This window comes from Podarcis erhardii (assembly GCF_964252035.2).
Source record: "Podarcis erhardii genome assembly, chromosome: 15".
In the NCBI taxonomy this organism is placed as follows: domain Eukaryota; kingdom Metazoa; phylum Chordata; class Lepidosauria; order Squamata; family Lacertidae; genus Podarcis; species Podarcis erhardii.
Genome location: NC_138505.1, coordinates 18,238,845 through 18,261,374, shown reverse-complemented (window position 1 = coordinate 18,261,374; position 22,530 = coordinate 18,238,845). Strand labels below are relative to the sequence as shown.

General features: G+C 49.9%; 1 protein-coding gene and 1 pseudogene across 3 annotated transcripts in view; both read left to right on the top strand.

Annotated features, from left to right (window-relative positions):
• The window catches only part of LOC309330390 (arylacetamide deacetylase-like 4), an 85,064-nt gene that overhangs the window by 47,934 nt on the left and 14,600 nt on the right, over positions 1-22,530 (top strand). The gene's annotated exons all lie outside the window — the stretch shown is intronic.
• LOC309330422 (arylacetamide deacetylase-like 3) lies at positions 12,630-16,746 on the top strand (annotated as a pseudogene). Its single transcript, XR_014161613.1, has 4 exons — positions 12,630-12,741; positions 14,407-14,470; positions 14,625-14,868; positions 15,864-16,746. The product of XR_014161613.1 is annotated as an arylacetamide deacetylase-like 3 (transcript).

Sequence of the window (22,530 nt, the reverse complement as noted above, 5' to 3'; positions counted from 1 at the left end):
GGCATATGTCATGATACTGGTAAGTTTATTTTACATATATCATGGGGATGAAGGGACACCTCTCTAAAAAGGGCTGCAACGTTTGAAATATTTTAGTTTAGAGGAAAGGCGAGTAAGAGGCGACATGATAGAAGTTTATAAAATTATACCTAACATGGAGGACGTGGATAGAGAAAAGTTTTCCTCCCTCTCTCATGACACTCTCATGAACATATTGAAGCTATGCAAGAGGCAATGATGGCTGCCAAGTTGAATAGCTTCCAAAGAGGATTAGGCCATGGCTGGTCATCACTATGTTCTGGCTCTAGAGATGGAGATAGCAATGCTTCTGAACACAAGTTCCTGGAAAACATAGTCAAAACAAAACAAATTCCTTCCAGTAGCACCTTAAAGACCAACTAAGTCAGTTCTTGGTATGAGCTTTCGTGTGCATGCACACTTCTCTGAAGAAGTGTGCATGCACACGAAAGCTCATACCAAGAACTGACTTAGTTGGTCTTTAAGGTGCTACTGGAAGGAATTTGTTTTGTTTTGACTATGGCAGACCAACACGGCTACCTATCTGTAACTGGAAAACATAGAAAGGGAGAAGGCTCCTGTGCTTGGGTCATGTTTGTGAATTTCCCATTGGGGCACCTGGTTGGCCACTGTGAGATGCTGGACTAGATTGGCCATTGTCCTAATCCACCGGGCTCTGCTTAGGTTCTTATCCACTCCAATGTACTTATTCTGAGTAGTACTCGCACTGAATACCACCCATTCCATGTGATTCTTAAGGACTACAGCAACAAGAAGCATACAAGGAAAGGGGAGTGGGCAGGGACTTCACTTCTGTGCTGCTCAGGGTGAACCATTTTCCATCCAAAGAGGAAGAAAAGGATATACAGTTTAGTTGCCTCATATTCCTGGGTCCCATCCCACAGGCAACAGACATATGCCAGAGAGAAAGAGAGAGAGATGGAAATTATGTAATGCTGATTATAAATGCTAAATGTTTTGGATTAAACAGGTCAGACTTGTGGAAAAACTGGGCATCTGCCATAGATATTCCATTATGAGCTCCATGGGCCGGTTAACACCATTAATGAAGGACTCAAACTTGATAATAAAAGACCTGGTTTTGGTTTCCAAGATGGCGATGAGGTAAGACGCATTTGCCGGAGCTCATCTTGAATCCTCCTTAAATTTGTGTTGTGGCTCCCAGCCTTTCAAGTTCTTGCTGAAGATTGTACCAGGGTGTTGGAGTCCATGCTAGGAGTTCACATTGCCGATAACTGTGAAGCCTGCATCGTAAATCAGCTTTAATGAGCAGATAATTGTATTCTCCGGCAGCCTTGGAAGCAGCCTTCGACTCACTGGTTTCCCGCCAGCTCACATTCAGTTGTACTGCTATTTCTATTACTTTTTATTACCTTTTAACCACTGCTATTTTAAACGACTCATAACGATGGGTCAAGGCAAACGCCTAAGGGACTGTGACGAGGCTTTGCCCTCCCCAAGAGCCAAACAATCAAAAACCGACCCCCCCCCCCGTGTCTGGCAAATGGAGTGTCCCCACAGAACACTGCTATAGGGTGAAAACCCAGAACCGTTTCTACCCTCTAATGTCCCCAGAAACAACGTCAACACCAGAGGAATTATTTTCACCTCAGATTAAAACTGCAAACGGCAAGCTTGGAGGAGGAAGGAGTGTCCCACTGAAGGCGGTACAGGACACCGGAACTGAGGACTGCGCAAGACAAGAACAACATGAACATCTCCATCTTGTGGTCAGAACCCTTAATTGCATATTCAAGAAGATTGATGTGCTATCCTCCCAGCTATGTAACCTCGAACAGAAAATTGATAACCTCTGGTTAAAGTCTAAGCCATCTGTAGATATGGGGGAATTGAAGTTCCGGAGAACCTTACCCTCAACCAAAAAAGGAAGTGTGATTCCTAAATATAGACCAAATCCTGCACTGAAACATCAAGCATTGTCTCTGCAACCTAAGAAAATCTGCCTAAGCATTGGGGCAGGGTCAGCAAGGTGGCTCACTCTGGATGGGGTCAAAAAGCATCTAAGCAATCTCCTAAACATAGAAACCACACAACGTGATCTCATTGCAGTATTACCTTTGAACCAGCACTTCAGGCCACAGAAAGTGATGCTTGCGTTTTACTCTCCAAGGATCCCTTCAGTTATCATCAGGCAGAAATCACTCTTGGCTAGGTACGATATCACCCCAACAAGAGTTTTTATGGATAGTAAGATCCACCCCCTTCTACTCGCCGGTCACGGCAAGGAGCGGACTCTGTCGGAGAGGTCGGGAGCACCTCGTGACATCGAGCCTCCTCTCCCGGAGGATATTCATCCACACCGAAACTGGACTTACTCTACGCCCCCACGAGCTCTAAAGAAACCCACTGGCGCAAGTAATCTTCTGACCCCGCCGGAGGAAAGAGAGCTTTTAGCCACCTTTGGCGACCTCCCACCGAGGGAACAACAAGAAATAATCGATAGACTAGAAGTACTTAATCATCAGCTCATACATGTCCAGAAGAACGGAAAAGTCCTGCTCACTTCTCAGGATAATCCTGCCAGCTCTTCGGAGCCGTGTTTTAAGGAAGCAGGAAGTCTTCCTTACCTTAGTCCAGTTCCTAAACCCACGCCTCTCCCACTTGAGGGCAAAACCCACCGATGCTTGGCAGACCCAGGTTTTGTCTCACAAGTAGGCCCCTCATCTCTACTCTTGATAAATTTTGACTCGCCCTCCAAGAGATCCCCGCTGAAGAGTGTAGCCCAGAGTTCCTTCCACCAAAACAATTCCTTACCAACTAATCCATCAATGCCGGAACTGGAGTCCTCATATTCCCCTGAGCGGCATAGACCCGACATACAAACGGTGCCAGTACGCCAAGCATCCCCAGTATCTTCGCTAGCATCAGGTCAGGGGAGTGTTCCACCTACATCAAAAAATGGCCCGGATTTGATTGAAGACCCGGCCGGACATATAAATCAAATGGTTTCACCGGCGATCCTTAGACCTTGCGGTGGGGCAGTCTCAGCAAATCCTGTGGAGTTTCCCACTGAAGTGTCCGCCCTTGGGTCAGCCAGCAGGAGACCCGTCCTGTTACACCAGTCAGAACACCTCACTACCAACTTCAAGACTAGGTACCCTCAGCAGGTGCCAGCCATGCAAAGTAAAATAACTGACTTTTTTGTGGGGTCTGCCCTGCCCCCTAAGGACACACATCTCTCCCTGAAATGACAGCGAATTGGACACAACAGGAACTCCCCCCTATCAGTCCTCAGCTGGAACATTGCGGGCTGGAGGGGAAAAAAACTTGATCCAGAATTCTTGGAGTATATTAACCTGTTTCATATCATCTTGTTCCAAGAATCGTGGGAAGTAGAGAAAATTGTCCTAAATGGCTTTGAGCTTCTAGAACTCCCTGCCTGCCCCTCCCTGAAAGGAGGCCGCCCTAAAGGGGGCCTAATAATAGGCATCTCCCTCAACCTACATTCTAAACTTACCCTAGTACAGGCCTTGCCTCCTTACGCCCTTACCGGGCTGATTGCGGGGGAAAAGATCTCACTTCTAGTTACAAATGTCTACTTGCCACCTGGGGGTTCTTCCACCGAACTTGGCCCTAAATGGGGCTCGCTAGAAGAGCATCTGCTCTCATGCTATGTTAAGTTTCCTAATACCCCGGCCATAATAGGTGGCGATTTTAACGCCCGCACAGCAGCAAACTGGGACTCGCTGACCAAAGCCAAATGGTGGGTTACTCCAAACCTTGATAATTATGATCTGGAACATATCATGAGGAGAACTTCTAAAGACCACAGAGCAAATGAGGCTGGAGTACTCCTCTATCAAATGGCCATCCGTTTAAATCTGGTCCCCTTAAATGGCACATGTCTCCCTGACATTCCTGGGGATTTTACCCACCTGAGCGTTAAATCAAACAGCGTCCTCGATTACCTGTTGGTCTCCAGGGATCTACTTAAGTGTATTTCCACCTTTAAGATCGAGAATGTACAATCTAGTGATCATCTTCCCCTTGTAGCCAAGCTCTCCCTGAACTGGCAGTCGGAGGCTCATAGACATGCGACCCAGATGGTAACCAACGAATCTCTCCAAAACAAAACAAATTCCTTCCAGTAGCACCTTAAAGACCAACTATGTCAGTTCTTGGTATGAGCTTTCGTGTGTGAAATATACTCAGAGTCGCAAAGTGATTTCATGCTCTTTATTCAGCTCATAGTGGTGAGGAGGAATGAATGAATGTCCCCTCAAAGTATCTGCTTTATATACATTATTTACACAATGGGCTGCACATGATTGGCTAATTCCAGGATTCTACTGTAGGCCAATCAGGTTGTGGATTCACTTCTATCTGGAGCATGATTGGGTGGTTCCTGCTAACCAATCATACTGCTGCATAGTTCTAGGACCAATCAGACTGCTGCAGTTTGGATCCTATTCAACTCAGTACATAACACCCCTCCCCTCTAAGTTCCAGTCCTGCCCGGAAGGTCGCATTCATAGTCCTCTAGGTACGCCGGTGGCCTACGTGTGCGTTGCGGCCTGGGGTGTTCCCTGGTCCGGGGTTCAGGTTCTGGCTCGTGTTCCAAGGATGGGGCTGTTTGGTCTGGCGCAACCGGCTCGCTCAGTCGTGGTTCTGGTTCCGGTGTCCTTTCGGCCTCGCGGGTCCTCTCTGTATTTACTGATTCTGCCTCTCCTGCTTGCCCCTGCTGCTCTATGGGCCTCACTGCCCCACTGTTCCCTTGGGACTCCTCTGACCTGTCCTCCTCCTCCTGGTTTTCTCCCGGGAATCGTCGCCGTATCTGGTCGCAGTGGCGGCGCCAGCATTGCCCCCCATCTGTTAGCACCTCGTACGACACGGGGCCCGTGACCCTGGTGACTGTGGCAGGTACCCATGCAGGGCCTGCCCCAAAATTCTTTGCGTACACTGGGTCCTGGGCCTCGAAGGTCCGGGGGTTCCTGCCTTCCCCCACCACTACCTCATCCTGAGCTCTATCGGGGTGAAGGCGGTCCAATCTGATTGCAAGGCGCCGACCCATTAGTAGTTCAGCGGGGCTCCGGCCAGTCGTTGAGCTGGGGGTGCTGTGCTGTGCTAGAAGGAATGTGGCAAGGCGGTACTCCCAATCCCCTTGCGTCATGCGGCGAAGGGTGTCCTTGGTGGTCCGCACCATGCGTTCTGCTTGGCCATTGGTGGCAGGGTGGAATGGCGCCGAACGGATGTGGCGGATGGCGTTCTGCACTGTGAAGGTTTGAAATTCTCCTGATGTAAATGCAGTCCCGTTGTCTGAGACGAGAGTGTCAGGGAGCCCGTGGGTTGCAAACAGCCTGCGTAGTACCCGGATGGCTGCGGACGTAGAAGTGGACGGTACCAGTGCGACTTCCAGCCATTTGGTGTAGGAGTCCACCACTATGAAGAATGTTTTCCCCTGAAAGGGGCCAGCGAAGTCCACATGCAGGCGTGACCATGGTGCTCGGGCGGACTCCCAGGACTGGACTGGGGCCCTTGGGGGATCTGGGCGGGATTCCTGGCAGGCCTGGCAGTGTTTGACCCAGGCCTCTATCTCTCCGTCGATCCCCGGCCACCACACATAACTCCTGGCAAGGGCCTTCATTCTTACTACCCCTGGGTGTGTCTCGTGTAGGGCTGTGAGGACCCTTTTGCGGAGGGGCTGGGGAACAACGACCCTGCTTCCCCATAACAGGCACCCCTTGTGGGCTGACAGTTCATGTTTGCGGGTTGTGTAGCCGGCGAATTCTGGCCCGGGGCTGCGGCTGGGCCATCCCCTCCACACCCAGTCCAGGACCCGGGAGATGACCCTATCTTTCTTGGAATGGTGTGCCACTTCTTGTGCCTGAATGGGGCGGTCAGGAAGCAGCTCCAGGCTCATAACCTCTTGTGCAGGTGCTGGGTCGGGGCCTGTTTCCGGTAGTGGTAGCCTGCTGAGGGCGTCTGCATGGCCCATCGCCTTTCCAGGGCGGTGAATCAGTGCATACTGGTAGCTGGCAAGGAAAATTGACCACCTGAGGACGCGAGGAGACAGCACTTGGGGGGTCTGCTTTTCGGGGGCAAACAAGCCAAGCAACGGCTTGTGGTCAGTCACCACGGTGAAGGGCCGCCCGTACAAGAAATCATGGAATTTTTTTACTCCCTTCACGATTGCCAGACCCTCCTTGTCGATTTGCGAGTAGTTCCGCTCGGTTTCGTTGAGTGTCTGGGAAAAGTATGCTACCGGTACCTCTCTTCCATCCGGGAGTTGGTGTCCCAGGACAGCGCCGATGCCATAGGGCGAGGCGTCGCATGCTAGCACCACCGGCAGCCTCTCGTCGAAGTGTGCCAAGACCGAGTTTGAGACAAGCAAGTCCTTGACTGCCTGGAATGCGGCCTCCTGGCGCTGGCCCCACACCCAAGGGGCCCGCTTGTCCAGGAGTCTGTGTAGGGGCTCCGCTACCGCCGCCTTGTGGGGAAGGAAGGAATGGTAAAAGTTCAATAATCCCAAGAAGGCCTGAAGTTCAGTCTTGTTCTTGGGCGCTGGGGCATCACAAATGGCCCGTACCTTGTCCCCAGTCGGGTGAACCCCTTCTGCATCCACCATAAATCCCAGAAAGTCCACTTGAGGCACTCCTAGTAGACATTTTTCCCGCTTCACTTTGAGACCCGCCATCTGGAAACGGTGCAGAACAGTGCGGAGGCGGTCCTCAAACTCCTCTGGTGTGGGCCCGGCAATCAACACATCATCAAAGAAGGGGGTGACACCAGGAATCCCTTTAAGGAGAGAGTCCATTAGATTCTGGAATATGCCTGGTGCCACGCTGACCCCGAATTGCAGCCGCTTTACCCTGAACGCTCCTCTGTGCGTCACAATCGTCTGTGCCTCTGCTGTGGCCTCATCTACTGGCAGCTGTTGATATGCTTGGGCCAAGTCCAGCTTGCCAAAAATTTTCGACCCCGCCAGGGTGGCAAGGACATGGCTGACCACTGGCACTGGGTATGCATGGGCCATGAGGGCCTTGTTTATGGTACATTTGTAGTCTGCGCAGATGCGGACCGAACCATTAGGCTTGACGGGTGTGACGATTGGGGTTTCCCAGGGGGCATTAGGCACCGGCTCCAGCACTCCTTGCTCCACGAGTCGGTCCAATTCCTCGTCTATACGGGGTTTCAGGGCGAATGGGACCCGGCGGGCCTTGAGCCTGACTGGTCGTACTGCGGGGTCAAGCTGTAGAGCAATGGGGGGGCCCGTATACTGTCCCAATTTCCCATCGAAAACCCCCGGAAACTCCTTGCATATGGCGTCCACGTCCACTTGTAAGCTCATGTGGTTCACCCCGGTGATGGCTAGTCCCAGTGGTCCAAACCATGCCAACCCCAGTAAGCTAATGTAGGGGCCCTTGACCACAAGCAAGTCCAGTTGCCACGTCCGCCCTCGGTATTGCACCCTGAAGGTCCCCACCCCCATTGTGGGGACCTTACGTTTCTGGAAGTCCCGGAGGGTGAATGGGGCCGGCCTGAGTTTGGGACCCCCAGTAGGACACAGTTTCCTTAAGGTCCTTGCCGAGATTATGGATAGAGTTGAACCCGTGTCAAGCTCCATGCGGCATGGGGCCCCCTCTATCTGTACCTCTACATAAATTTTCTCTACGTTGGGGTGGGGCAACTGGTATACCTGGAAGTCTGTGAGCTCCATCGAGTTGCCTTGGTGCGTTGGGCCCCGGGACCTGGGGCTCTTGGATTGGTCATCTGATGCCTGGCTTCGGGTGGGCCGAGCCCGACACACCCGGGCGATGTGTCCCAATTTTCTGCACTGCCTGCACTCTGCGTTGCGGAAACGGCAGGTCCTCCTCTCGTGACTTTCTCCACAGCTTGCGCAGTTCCCTCCTTCTCGTCGAGGCAGCTGTGGTATGTGGGCTGCTTGAGTGCGCTGCTGTACTCGGTGCACCTCCTCCCTGTCGGATCCCGAGTCGTTGGTGAGGTCTTCGTGGTGGACCCTCGGTTGGGACGGCTGGCTCAGCCGTGCCTCTTGCGTCGACCTCTCAGCAGCTTCCGTTGCCAGGGCCTCCTCCAGAGCGACCTGGAACGTTAGGTTCTTCTTAGCGTAGAGGCGTCGTTGCAGCTTCTCATCCTTCAGGCCACCGACGAGGCGGTCACGAAGCATGTTCTCCAGCTCTGAGAAGTTGCAGAACCGGGCAGCTTGGCGGAGAGAGGTCACAAACCCAGTTATGGTTTCCCCAGGGGCTTGCCGCTTTGCGTAGAAGGCATTTCGACGAGCCACCACTGAGGGCTGTGGCGAAAAGTGCCCCTTCAGCTGTTCCATTATTGTTTTGTATGGAACAGTAGCGACGTCTTCAGGCGCAAGGAGAGCCCGGGCGATTTCAAATGTCTCCTCTCCGCAGACGCTGAAGAATATTGCCCTCTTCTTGGCGTCTTCTTCATCGGTGACCCCTTTGGCTTCTAGGAGGAAGGTGAAACGGGAGGCGTACGCTTCCCAGTCTCCAGATGCTGGGTCGAATGGCGAGAAGCTGCTGTCAGTTGCCATTCTGAGTTCCTTGTGTCCCGGAGCTGAAGCCTGGATACACGGTGCGAGGCAGCGGTGCGGCAGGTGGCGGTGCTGCGGTGCTGTGTGTGGCAGTCAGCTCAGCGGGATCCCATCCTCGTCGCCAGTGAAATATACTCAGAGTCGCAAAGTGATTTCATGCTCTTTATTCAGCTCATAGTGGTGAGGAGGAATGAATGAATGTCCCCTCAAAGTATCTGCTTTATATACATTATTTACACAATGGGCTGCACATGATTGGCTAATTCCAGGATTCTACTGTAGGCCAATCAGGTTGTGGATTCACTTCTATCTGGAGCATGATTGGGTGGTTCCTGCTAACCAATCATACTGCTGCATAGTTCTAGGACCAATCAGACTGCTGCCTTTTGGAGCCTATTGTTCTAGGACCAATCAGACTGCTGCAGTTTGGATCCTATTCAACTCAGTACATAACAGTGTGCATGCACACTTCTTCAGATACACTGAAACAGAAGTTTCCAGACCCTTCTATATAGTGAGAAGGTGGGGAGGGGTATTACTCAGAAGGGTGGTGGGAATGGGTGATTGGCAGATAGCTGTGATGAGCCTGTTGACGACTCTTAACGACTGCAATAGGTCTTACAGGAAAAAGCAAGGGGTGAAAAGGTGAAAAATGGCTTTGTCATGTATAATGAGATAAGAATCCAAGGTCTTTGTTCAGACCAGGTTTCTCCATGGTTTTGAGTTTGGTGATAAGTTGTAACTCAGCAGCTTCTCTTTCCAGTCTATTTCTGAAATTCCTTTGTAGTAAAACAGCTACTTTGAGATCTTGTATAGAATGTCCTGGGAGATTGAAATGTTCTCCTACTGGTTTCTCTGTCTTGTGATTCCTGATGTCCGATTTATGTCCGTTTATTCTTTGGCGTAAGGTCTGGCCTGTTTGTCCAATATAGAGAGCTGAAGGACAGGACACTGTTGGCATTTTATGGCATACACAATGTTAGACGATGAGCAATTAAATAGTCCCGAGATGGTATGTGTGATGTTGTTGGGGCCAGTAATGGTGTTGTCCGGGTGTATGTGGCAGCAAAGTATGTGGTATGGTTGCTTTTTCCTGTAAGTATGTGGTATGGTTGCTTTTTCCTGTAAGACCTATTGCAGTCGTTAAGAGTCGTCAACAGGCTCATCACAGCTATCTGCCAATCACCCATTCCCACCACCCTTCTGAGTAATACCCCTCCCCACCTTCTCACTATATAGAAGGGTCTGGAAACTTCTGTTTCAGTGTATCTGAAGAAGTGTGCATGCACACGAAAGCTCATACCAAGAACTGACTTAGTTGGTCTTTAAGGTGCTACTGGAAGGAATTTGTTTTGTTTTGACTATGGCAGACCAACACGGCTACCTATCTGTAAACGAATCTCTCCAAGTAAGAGGAATCAAATGGTCGGAGACCCAGGCTCAAAGGTATCAGGAATTCTTTCAAAAAGTAATCCTCGGGCCCCATCCCAACATAGGCTCTGCCTCAGACGAGCATTGCATAGTGCTGAAATGTTTCCACCATCATACGACTGATCTTACGTCCTTCTTCAGGTTACCACCCAAAATATTAAATCGAAATGAATATACTTACGGTGCCCCCTGGTATAATTCTCAGTGTAAACAAGCAAGACAGCGCCTTCGTGCTATATATAATGTATATAAGACCTCCGATGCAGCTATTCTGCCAGCTAGTTATGCACAAGCCAAGCTAGTTTACAAACGCACGCAGAAAATTGCCAAACGTGAGTGGCAACACAATCGCTGGCAGGCTTTGATTACTGCTTCAAAATCACACAGATCCAGGGAATTCTGGTCTTTGATCAACAGAAGGGTGAGGAAATACCCAAGGGCAGTCATCCCTGCACTGACATGGGAATTGTTCCTGAAGAAATGCTTCTCACAGGCAGATGCTCCCTCCGACCACCTGACGCATCTGTTTGCCCACCTACCTATTTGGCCTCCCACCGATCCTGACAAAATAGCCAAGCTAATAGCTCAGCTGAAACCGGGTAAAGCCCCAGGGCCCGATCTGATCCCTGCTGAAGCCATTAAACTACACCCAAAATGGTGGGCTGGCATCTTGGCCAAAACCTTCGATGCATCAACGCTTCTGGCCTCATCCCCAAAATATGGAAGGAGGCCATTATAGTACCAATTCATAAAAAAGGTTCTCCAATGGAGCCGGAAAACTACCGTAACATCAGCCTCCTTTCGATCATAGGGAAAATTTATGCCAGCTTTTTGCTGACTAAACTATTGCGATGGGTAGATGAGACTAATCAGATTGGCCACGAACAAGCAGGGTTCAGAATTAAACGCTCTACAACCGATCATGCGATAGTTCTTTACCATCTGGCACGAAAGTACTCCTCTCCTCCCCGGGGCTACCTCTGTGCTGCCTTCTTAGACCTAAAGGCAGCCTTTGACAGCGTTCCTAGAAATATTCTATGGGAGAAACTTGCGAAACAGGGCATTGATAGAAGACTCCTATGGCTTATAAGTCAGCTCCACGAAGGTACCCTTGCTAGAGTGAGACTTACTCCTGCGGGCGACCTCACAAATTCGATACCAATAAACAAGGGAGTGCGCCAAGGATGTATATTGGCTCCCTGTCTATTCAACCTATTCATCAGCGACATGCGAGCACCCCTAGTTAACTCATCTCCAAGTACACACGCGCCTAGACTTGCGGATTACCGCTGCCCACTCCTTTTATATGCGGACGACGCGGTAATTCTATCTTATACACATGTTGGACTAACCAGAGCTTTGAAGATCTTTGCCACGTATTGTCAACTCAACCAATTAACCATCAACCATGCTAAATCCAAGATTCTGATTTTCTCCAGAAGCCGGAGATTATACGAATGGAAGCTTGGTGGAGCAAAAATAGAGCAAGTCCTAAAATTTCAATACCTAGGAGTTATTTTTCAACACAATTTGGGGTGGAAAGCTCAAATTCAACACCTACTTAACAAGGCCAAAACTCTGTCATATGCGCTCCTCCGATTCTTTTTTTCGGATGGAGCTTTGCATGTTCCCTCGGCCCTAAAGGTGTTCAAGGCAAAAGTGGTTGCCGTGCTTGCTTATGCTGCCCCGCTTTGGGCCGTGATGACAGATCTTGCTCCTCTTGAGACACTGCAAAATCAATTCCTGCGTCGGCTCCTAATGCTCCCCCTGTGCGTAAGCAACGCAGCCATGCGACTAGAACTGAAGATCTCATTCTTAGAAACTTGCCTGTGGAAGCAAGTCTTCAATTATTGGTTATCATTGTGGCATAGATTACCAAACCACTACCTTGTCCAATGCTTATGGCGAGATGAATTCTCTAGCCTTTGGACTAGTAGAATTCATGCCAAACTCCTGAGTTATGGAATCTCTCCTTCAGATTCCCTAAAACTAGACCAAATTACTGCTCAAAGACTGATCCGCCAAAGACTGGATGACATCGATCTACAGCGAAATTATATGCTGGGGGGAGGTGTTTGTTCGCCCCAGAACATTGGTATCACTTTAACTTACTGCGTTCCATCATACCTCTCCTCCCTTTCGACTGTTGCCCATAGACTGGCCTTCACCAAAGCGAGGTTCAACGTTTTTCCCTCCAACATCTTGAGACATAGATTCTCAAAGGGCCAAGCCCCCGCCACGTGCGAATGTGATAAGGAGACGCCAGAGTCGCTCCAGCACATCATGTTCACTTGCCCCCTGTTCAATGTGCCACGGGCAAATTTGTTGGGATCAATCATACAGAAACTAGAGGGTACCCCACCAAAATTCCACCTTGCTCAAATCTTGCAGGATAAGGATACTCATACGACCCTGAATGTGGCTAGGTTCCTGGTCGCTGTCCTTACCCAAAAGCGACGCCAAGGAGCACTACAAGCTAACTAAGGCGTAGTATGCCATTCTATTTTATAGTATTTTATTGTTATAGTGGTGTTTTAGCGGCTGTTTTTTTTCCCATGTGCACAAGCTGTTATTTATGTGTTGTTTTTACCTGTATGGGCCTATGGCCGTAATAAATATTGTTGTTGTTGTTGACCTGGTTTTCGATGGGGTGCCAGTGAGGGTGTTCTGGCCCAGGACACTTGCTGGGAACAGGAAAGGAATCGTCTTCATTCATCCAGGTGTTGGACTATTTGGAAGCGTCTGTAAGTTCTGTGAATTGTTTTTGAAATGGTTAGTGATGTTCTTTGAGGAGAATCTGGGGTGCTGCTGCAATGTAAAGTTCCTGAAATGTTTGCTATGGAGGGGTGGAGGTTGGTTTCTGCTACATCATTATTATTATTATTATTATTATTATTATTATTATTATTATTATTATTATTATATCATCATCATCATCATCATCATCATCATTATTAGTGCTTTTTTCTGAAAAAAATGATTAGTAGTACTCTCATTTTGACTCAAGAAAATCACCATTTTATAGTTCAAAGCGGGGAAAATAAAGACAGCAAATGGATAAAAGTACAAAGATTCACAAAAATGTTTAGGGATATGGGTACCCCTGTGTACCCCCAGAAAAAAGCACTGATTATATTTCTTTTTCTATACTGCCTTGCATGCCATAATAAGAAACAATAACAAACCATTCCCAACAGACAGTTTAAAAGGATGTAGATTGTTTAATTAGCCCAAGGTTTGAGAGAAGAGGAATGCTTTTGCCTGGCACCTAAACATATGTAATAAAAGTGCCAAGTGAGTCTCCCTGGGGACAACATTCCACAAATGGGGAGCCACCACAGAAAAAGCCCCTTCTCATGTTGCTGCCCTCTGGGCCTCTCACAGAGGAGGCACATGAAGAAGTGCCTCAGATGATGATTGCAGGGTCAAGACTGGTTCATATGGGGTGAGGTGGTCCTTGAGGTATTGAGCCCTTTAAATCTTTATAGGTCAAAAGCAGCACTTTGGATTGGGCCTGGAAACCAATTGGCAGCCAATGCAGTCGGGCCAGGATTGGCGTTATATTCTCAACCCGTCTTGTGGCCTTGAGCAAATGGGCTGCTGAATTCTCCAGCAGCTGCAGTTTCCAAACTGTAGGCAATTTAAGTTCAATGAACATGGCAAGATAGGATTGCAGGAAATGACACTGAGTTCTGTTGTAATTCTTCGCATCTCGGTCAGTGATAAATCCTTAAAATGTCAAAGGGGTTTCTCTATGCCCCAAGGGACTTCTATGAAAGGACTTCCAGAGATTATTAGAAATAACAGGGGAGAACAAAATCCACATACTTGTTTTCAGCTAGTGATGCCCCATTTATAAAGGGTTCAATCTAATGTAGATTTTCCAGCGGAGATCCACAATCAAGTGTGTTAAGTTGTGGGCGAACATATCAGACGACACAGCAATTCTTCAAACAGCTCTTGTTTATTCAGAGGCCAGAACAGAACTGAACTGAAGAGCTCAGTCAGCCTGTTTATATAGAGCTCCAGAACAACGTAACTGTAGCAACATTCTAAAACTATCCAATCACTGAACGTCACTTTCAATCCTTCATTTGCATACAAACTATCCAATCACTGAACGTCACTTTCGATCCTTCATTTGCATAACTATCTCCAGTATCCCCCTGCTGGCCCAGGGTGAGAACTTCAGTACATAACAAAGTGTTATATACATTTTGTGACGTAAAAAATTAATTACCGTGCCAGAATTAATCATATCTGTTAATTTCAGCAGGTTTACTTTAATAAGTAAATAATATTGGATTCAACTCACAGTGATTTCAATGTGAATGACCAAGGAATTTTGTAATGCAGTGTAACAAATAATTGCTCACAGCAGGCCGTGAGTGATGTGTGCTTTTTTCCAGAAGTCTCTGAAAGGGGCTGCTGTTCCTTTGCCAAACAATCTGCTTCAGCGGTTGTAAGTGTTGAGTAAGTATCTTCATGCTTGTTCTATCAGGAAAAAAGAGCAATTCCCCATAGTTTGCAACCCTTCCTCACACATGAGCCCAGAGAAAACCTGACAAAGCTTTAAACATAGTGATTTTTGACAACCTGTGGAATGGGTGTTCATTTTCATATTTAGATTTTTATGCCTTGGGGCCCACTCCCTCTGAGCATCAGCGCTCTGCTGCTGGCCCAGCATCCTGTTCTCACAGTGGCCAACCAGATGCCCTGATGTTAAGCCTAGAAGAAAGGCGCAAGGCTGAAAGAGGAAGCCACCGAATCACGCCATGGCTTAAATCGTCCCCGGCCACGCCCCCAAGTGACCTGATTGGCCGGGGTCTCCCCCAGCGGGATGCGGGATGTTGTCCCGCCCCAACGCTGAGGTGAGTGGCTAGGCAGCTAGACCACAACCTGTCCCCACCAGGAAATGGACCCGATTTCTCATCCCCCTGACCAAGACACTCAGGGAGATCCTGAGATGAAAAATGAAATCAAGGAAGCATTCAGAAGATAGAAGTTTATAATGGCATGGAAGAAGTGGCTAGGGCAGGCATAGGGAAACTCGGCCCTCCAGATGTTTTGGGACTACAACTCCCATGATCCCTAGCTAGCAGGACCAGTGGTCAGGGATGATGGGAATTGTAGTCCCAAAACATCTGGAGGGCCGAGTTTGCCTATGGCTGGGCTAGGGGAAAGTTTTTTTATTCCTCTCTCATAACACTGGAACATGTGGAAAGCTGGAAGTTTCAGATAAAAGAAAGTACTCCTTCAGAGAGTTCAAAGTTAAGCTATAGAACTCACTCTTACAGGAGGCAGGGATAACCTCCCACTTGAATGACTTTCAGAAAGGTTTAAGCAAATTTAAGAGTTTAAGGCTACCAGTGGCTTCTAGCCATGATGGCTATAGTCTGTCTGTATGGTCAGAATAAGACTTGCTGGAAATTGCAGGAGGGAAGAGGGCTCTTGTACTCATGTCCTGCTTGGGGAGTTTCTCCAATGATTGACCCCTGGCCACTGATAATGGGATGCTGAACTAGCATATTCAGGTGGAAAACTTCAGGCACAGAGGCTGAATGCTGCACTCCAGGCCTCTCCATTTCCTTCTCTGAACTCACCCCAGACCCCCCACCATTGACCCTCTTTTGCACCCTCCTTGAGTGGCATCTGCCTGGCCGGAATGTGTGGCTGTGTGCAGGAGCCAGCCTACTTGTCCAATGGGAAAGTTTGCATTTGCTTTCCATTTTGGTCTCTGGGCCCCAGAATGTTTCACAGAAAGGAATGTGGCCCTAGAGGTGAAAATGATTTCCAATTCAAGGGGAAATGCCAAATGCGATCCAGGAAAATGTTGAATGTTGATGATATCTTATTTTCTCTTTAGGTTTCGTTTAGCTCCTGAGCATCCATATCCAGTCCCTGTACTGGACTGTTTAACTGCTGTAATATACTTTCTGAAGAATGCAAAGGAATATGGAATGGACGCCAGCCGCATTGCCATTGTTGGGGAGAGTAGTGGAGGCACATATGCTGCAGCCATTTGTCAAGAACTGGTGACCAGAGAGGACCTCCCAAGAGTGCAAGCTCAGGTCCTCATTTACCCATTCCTCCAAGGAATGGACTTCAATTTGCCATCCTAACAACAAAACCATTCAGTTCCTCCCTTGTTCCGGAAAAGAGCTGTCATACTTGGTTTGACATATCTCACTGGGAAGACAATGAATGTAGATGGAGTTCTGAAAGGCGCCCATATCCCTCCTTTTTGAGAGAGAAATACCAAAAATGGATAAGTGCTGATTACATTCCAGAAGAATTTAAAGCTAGGGCCTATGTTCCTGTAGAACCTGCTCCATTTTCAGAAGAACTTTATGAACAAGTTAAAAGAGGTACTGAGACAATGTTTTGCCCCCTTGTAGCAGAGGATGACATAATCCGCCAGCTCCCAGAGACTTTCACTCTAACCTGTGAATATGATGGTCTCCGGGATGATGGGCTGTTGTATAAGAAGCGCCTAGAGGACAACGGTGTGCCAGTGACATATCACCATCTTCCAGATGGATTACATGGAATATTGGGCCTTGTTGGTTGGGGGCCACTTGAATTCCCGAGCACACAGAAATGTATGCAGCATGTAGTAGAGTTCTTAAAATGTTTATAGAAATGAATGACCTTCTTTGTCTTCCAATGGCAGTCTTCCACTTCTGTGGAGGGATATTTTGTTCCTCATTGTGCCAATCCTAAAGTGAAAAGAAAAACTTAGTTCCAAAGTTTTACTGCCTAATTTGTTAGAACAGAACACTATTAACAAAATTATCGTAGACGGAAAAGAAATAGATAATCCGAATAAATTAGGAAAGTGTAATGGGATAAGGGGTTGCTTGTGCGTAAGCGCCACACCGCTCCAAGCTGAGTAGTTGGCTAAAACTTTCCCTGCCCGGACAGCCCTTACTTAGTGGCTGTCTTAATCGCTGGCAGAATCCGTCAGTGGGCATTTCCTGAATTTCTTCCAACATAAAAGCTCCTTAATCGAGAGTCTCCGCCTAGCTTCCCTGCGCGACAGCTTTCTGCGCAGAGTGGGCATCCCAATGGGAGGTCCTGAGCTCTCTCCGCTGCCCTCGCTGGAAGCGTCTCTGAGCCTTCCCTCCGATGCTTCCCCCTCCTCTACTTCCTCAGTGGAAGTTCTCCCCCTGCTGGTTCCCTCCCCAGCGTCTGGGAGCCTCCCCAGCGTCTGGGAGCCTCGCCACCGCCCTGGGCTCCGATGGCAGTTCCCTGACATCCACCTCCCCTCCAGGGCCCCCCTCACCCCCGGTCCATCCCCTTTCCTTGGCCGGTGATGCCGGGAACCCCCAGAAGGAACCTTCCCCATCTTCTGATGACTCGAACACCGCTCTCCACCTACTACTATCTCTTCCCACTGGAGAATCTCCCCAATCCGATTCCATATCCTCCGCTACTTCTCCTCCCTCCCCCTCAGAGGCCGAAAATCCCTCAAAATCCTCTTCGTCATCTGTGGTGCCAAATTGCTCCTCCCAGAACCTCGCTAAAGGTCTAGGCTTCCTTGGGAAACTCTTTCAGGAGAAACTCATCCTTGATGGTTTCCGCTGGCACCCATGCATTTTCTGACTCAGGCTCCCCCTCCCAAGCCACCAGATACTCCACCTGTCTTCCCCTCCACCTTGAATCTAGTATCTCCGCTGCGTGACTACTGCTCTCCCTCTCTTCTACCTGTGCGTGTTCGGGAATCTCTCCCTCTTGTCCCTGAAATTCCCGCCCTTCCCTGTATGGTGAGAGTAACGACCTATGGAACACCGGGTGGGTCAGGCAATTTGAGCCTAAAGGCCACTGGGTTCACCTGCTGTGTTACTTCGAAGGGTCCCAGTTGCCTTGGCCTTAATTTCTTGCAACCTCCCTTGAACGGTAACCCTTGGGTTGACAACCACACCCGGTCCCCAACCCTTATGGTCTCCCCTTCCCGACGGTGCTTGTCTGCCTGCCTTTTGTACACTTCCTTGGCCCTCTCCAAGTTCATCTTAAGCTGTTGGTGCAGGGCTTCCATTTCCTCCACAAACTGTTCCGCCGCTGGTACACTCTATCTCTCCTCCCCTCCCCCTGGGAAGGCCCTGGGGTGACACCCATAATTGGCCATGAACGGGCTCATTCCCGTGGACACATGCTCCGCGTTATTGTAGGCAAATTCGGCCAAAGCTAATTTCTCTACCCAGTCATTCTCCCTCTCGCTGACATAGCATCGTAAGTATTGTTGGAGTATACTGTTCGCTCTTTCCGCCTGCCCGTTGGTCTCCGGGTGCCTGGCCGTCGAGAAATTGACCTTGACGTGTAGTAGGCTCATGAGCTTCCTCCAGAACCTGGAAGTAAATTGTTTTCCTCAGTCTGATAAAACCCTCAAGGGGGCGCCATGCAGCCTGAAAATGTGTTCCACAAACAGCTTGGCGGTTTCCTCCGCCGTCACCGCATGTGAGCAGGCGATGAAATGGCACATCTTAGTTAACAAGTTGACTACTACCATGACGGCCGTTTTTCCCCTTGACTTGGGCAAATCAGTCATAAAATCTATGGACACTGCCTCCCATGGTCTTTCTGGTGTGGGTAATGGTTCCAGTAACCCCGCGGGTGCCGCCCTCTCCCCTTTGGCTCTCTGGCAGCGGTCGCACCCCCTTATGTATTCTCGTACATCTTCCCTCACCTTTGGCCACCAGAACTGCCTGGTGACTAGCAACATGGTTTTGTGTTGACCAAAATGTCCCGCCGTGGGGCTGTCATGTAATTGTTTGAGTACTCTACTCCTCAAGTCCCCCTCTGGTATATACAATGCCCCCCGGTAATACAGTGCCCCATCCCTTTCCTCAACCCCCCCCCCCGGGTTTCCTCCTGTCCCCCTGAGCTCCCTGATCTTGTTTTGGGCGTACTCATCGTCTGCCATCCCTTCTGCAAGCTCCCGTCGCCCTACCAACACTCCCCCACACACCCATCGGTCCTCGGGTATCACATGTCGTTCTTCCGGCGCTCCCTCTCCTTCCAGATACTCCGGCTTCCGGGAGAGGGCGTCTGCTCTGACGTTTTCCTCCCCCCGTACGTAACGAATCTCAAAATGGAACTTGGAAAACTCCTGAGCCCACCGCACCTGTCTCTGGTTGAGTACCCTTGCCGTCCTCCAGTATTCCAGGTTCTTATGATCCGTACACACCTGGATCTTGTGCTGCGCCCCTATTAGCAAATGTCTCCAGCGTCGAAACGCTTCATAAATAGCCAGCAGCTCCCGGTCATACACCGTGTAGTTCTGCTCCGATTTGTTCAACTTCCTGGAGAAAAAGGCACACGGTCTCCAGTCGGACTGGTTCCCTCCCAGTTGAAGCAGTACAGCCCCCACCGCTCTGTCCGATGCGTCGGTCTCCAGCCTCATTGGCTTCTGCAGATCCACATGCAAGAGCTGCTCTTCTGAAGCGAACGCCTTCTTTAGCCTTTCAAAAGATTGCTGCGCCTCTTCCGTCCAGACAAACTTCTTCTTGCTACTGAGGCAATCTGTGATGGGCGCGGTTAAGTGGGCAAAGTTTTTGATGAACTTCCGATAGAAGTTTCCAAACCCCAGGAACCTCTGCACGTCCTTCCGGGTCTTGGGTGTTTTCCATTCCAGTACCGCTTGTACCTTGCCCGGATCCATAGCTAGTCCCTTGTCTGACAACCGGTACCCCAGGAACTCGACCTCTCGGGTGTGGAACTGGCACTTCTCCAGTTTGACCCACAGCTGGTGCGCCTGTAACCTCTTTAGCACTTCCCGGACATCTCTGATGTGTTGTTCCTCATCCTCCGAATAAATCAACACGTCATCTAAAAAGGCTACGCAGTTCTTGTACAGCAAGGGTCCCAAAACGTGATGCATGAAAGATTGAAAACACGCCGAACCCGCTTGTAATCCAAAGGGCATAACGAGGTACTCGAAGGCCCCCAGAGGGGTGAACATGGTGGTTTTCCATTCATCTCCCTCCCTCATCCTGATCAGATTGTACGCTCCCCTTAGGTCCAGCTTGGTGAAAATCTTTCCCTTCCTCACCCTGGTCAAAATGTCGTCTATCCTGGGCATGGGGAAGGTCACGGGTTCCGACACAGAATTCACGGCCCGAAAGTTCACTACAAGCCTGGGCTTAGTGTCCTTCTTGTCCACAAAGAACACTGGACTGCCTCCCACCGCCCTTGATTCCCTTATGAAACCTCTCTTTAGGTTCTTGTCTATAAATGCCCTCAACTCCTGCATCTCCCTGTCCGACATGGCGTACAGTTTGCCCACTGGCAGCTGGGCTCCTGGGAGTAGGTTGATTTGACAGTCAAAGGGCCTATGAGGGGGCAGTCTATCCACTTCTTTCTCACTGAAGACATCTTGCAAGTCAGCGTACTGCGGTGGTACCTGCCCCTCCTTCCCCACTGCCATCCCTGCCACTCTGGCTATTGCCATCCTCGGGGTTTCCCCCCCGTGGCAGTGTTCTAAGCAGTGAGCTGACCCGAATGAGACCGTCCGCTGGTGCCATCCCACTAACGGATCATGTAGCGCCAGCCAGCTCATCCCCAGTATGATTGGCGGTCCCGCTAGGGTGGCTACGTGAAAGGCAATAATCTCAGTGTGCCTGGCGATCCTCATTCTCATGGGGGGCGTCTGGTGTGTTACCTCTCCTCCCAGGAGTTCCCTCCCATCTATGGTCGTGACTTGCAAAGGGCTCCCTAGAGGCAGAGTCTGCAGCTGATGCTCTGATGCAAATTCCTTGCTAAGAAAATTACAAGAACTCCCTGAGTCCAACAGCGCCTTTATCTTGAGTGGGTGGCTGTTGGGGAGCTCTAGTACCACTTCTATGGCGATGGCTGCTCGGGGGGGCTCTGGCTTGGGCACATTTACTGGTTGTTTGCCAGGCTGCTGTGCCCAGTCGTTGGCAGCCAAGCGTTGGCTTTTCCCTGCTCCTTAAGCCCCTCCTCCTCACTCCCAGCCGCCCCCACCATTCCTTGCCATGCCTTTCTTTGAGGGCAGACCCTGGCAAAATGCCCTGGCTGCTGGCAGAGGAAACACTTCTTGGTTGTTTTCCCCTCCTTCTTTCGAACTTTGCCAGAGTTTGAAACCCCACGCGCGCGCCTCCAATCTCCATTGGCTCCACTGGCGGGGAAGGTTGCTCTGGTATTTCAGGAATGCGGAAGTCATTCCAACGCTCTCCTCTGCCTTCCTGCTTCTCTAGAGCCCTTGCTTCCTGCCGTGCTCCAATAGCAAGCACAGCCTTGGTCAGCTGATCCATCGACTGCGGGCGGGGCACGCGGGAAAGTTCGTCCTTCACTGCGGGGGCCAGACCTTCCTCAAATAACATCTGAATCGGTTCCGAAGTCAGATCCCACCCCAGTCGGTGTATGAGCATGGCAAATCGCGACCAGTACTCTCTGACCGATTGGTTCCCTTGTTTGCATGCCATCAACTGCCTGCGCACAACGCTCTGCTCAATTTGGCTGGAAAACATCAGATACATGGCTGCAAAAAACTTCCTCAAGTCTTTTAAGGCATCATTATCGGAGGCCATCAGTGGTCTAACCCACTCTCTGGCTCCAGCCTCCAGGTGTCCGATAACGAAGGCTACTCTCGCCCCCTCGTCTACAAAGTCATCATACTGCAGGTCCAGTGCATACTGCACCTCTGTCTTAAATGCCTGGTAGTCCCTCGGATCGCCCCCGAACTTATGCACCAGTCCCGGTACCTTCCTTGCAATGGGGGTGGGTTTCCCCTGTGCATCCTGAGCCCTCCTCTCATCGAGCCGCGCCGCTAGTAGAGCCAGCTGTTGTTCCAAATCTCTGTTTCTCTCCTCCAGAGTTGGTCCTCCCCTGGCTCCCTCTCCACCGCCGGCTCCTTCTGTTTTGCTCATGATGCCTCCTCCGCACAAACAACGTCGAGGACTGACGGATTGCTGTAATGGGATAAGGGGTTGCTTGTGCGTAAGCGCCACACCGCTCCAAGCTGAGTAGTTGGCTAAAACTTTCCCTGCCCGGACAGCCCTTACTTAGTGGCTGTCTTAATCGTTGGCAGAATCCGTCAGTGGGCGTTTCCTGAATTTCTTCCAACATAAAAGCTCCTTAACCGAGAGTCTCCGCCTAGCTTCCCTGCGCGACAGCTTTCTGCGCAGAGTGGGCATCCCAATGGGAGGTCCTGAGCTCTCTCCGCTGCCCTCGCTGGAAGCGTCTCTGAGCCTTCCCTCCGACGCTTCCCCCTCCTCTACTTCCTCAGTGGAAGTTCTCCCCCTGCTGGTTCCCTCCCCAGCGTCTGGGAACCTCACCACCGCCCTGGGCTCCGATGGCAGTTCCCTGACAGAAAGGATTTGTGAATTTTTATAGACAATTATATAAGAAAGCTGGAAAAGATGATGTAAAGAAGATAGAAGATTTCTTGAGACGAAAAGGGGTGCAACAAATACCGACAGAAAAGAAAGACCGACTGAATGACCTAAATGAAACAGAAGAAATTAAAGCTGCAATAAAATAATTGAAAAGTTGAAAGGCACCAGGACCAGATG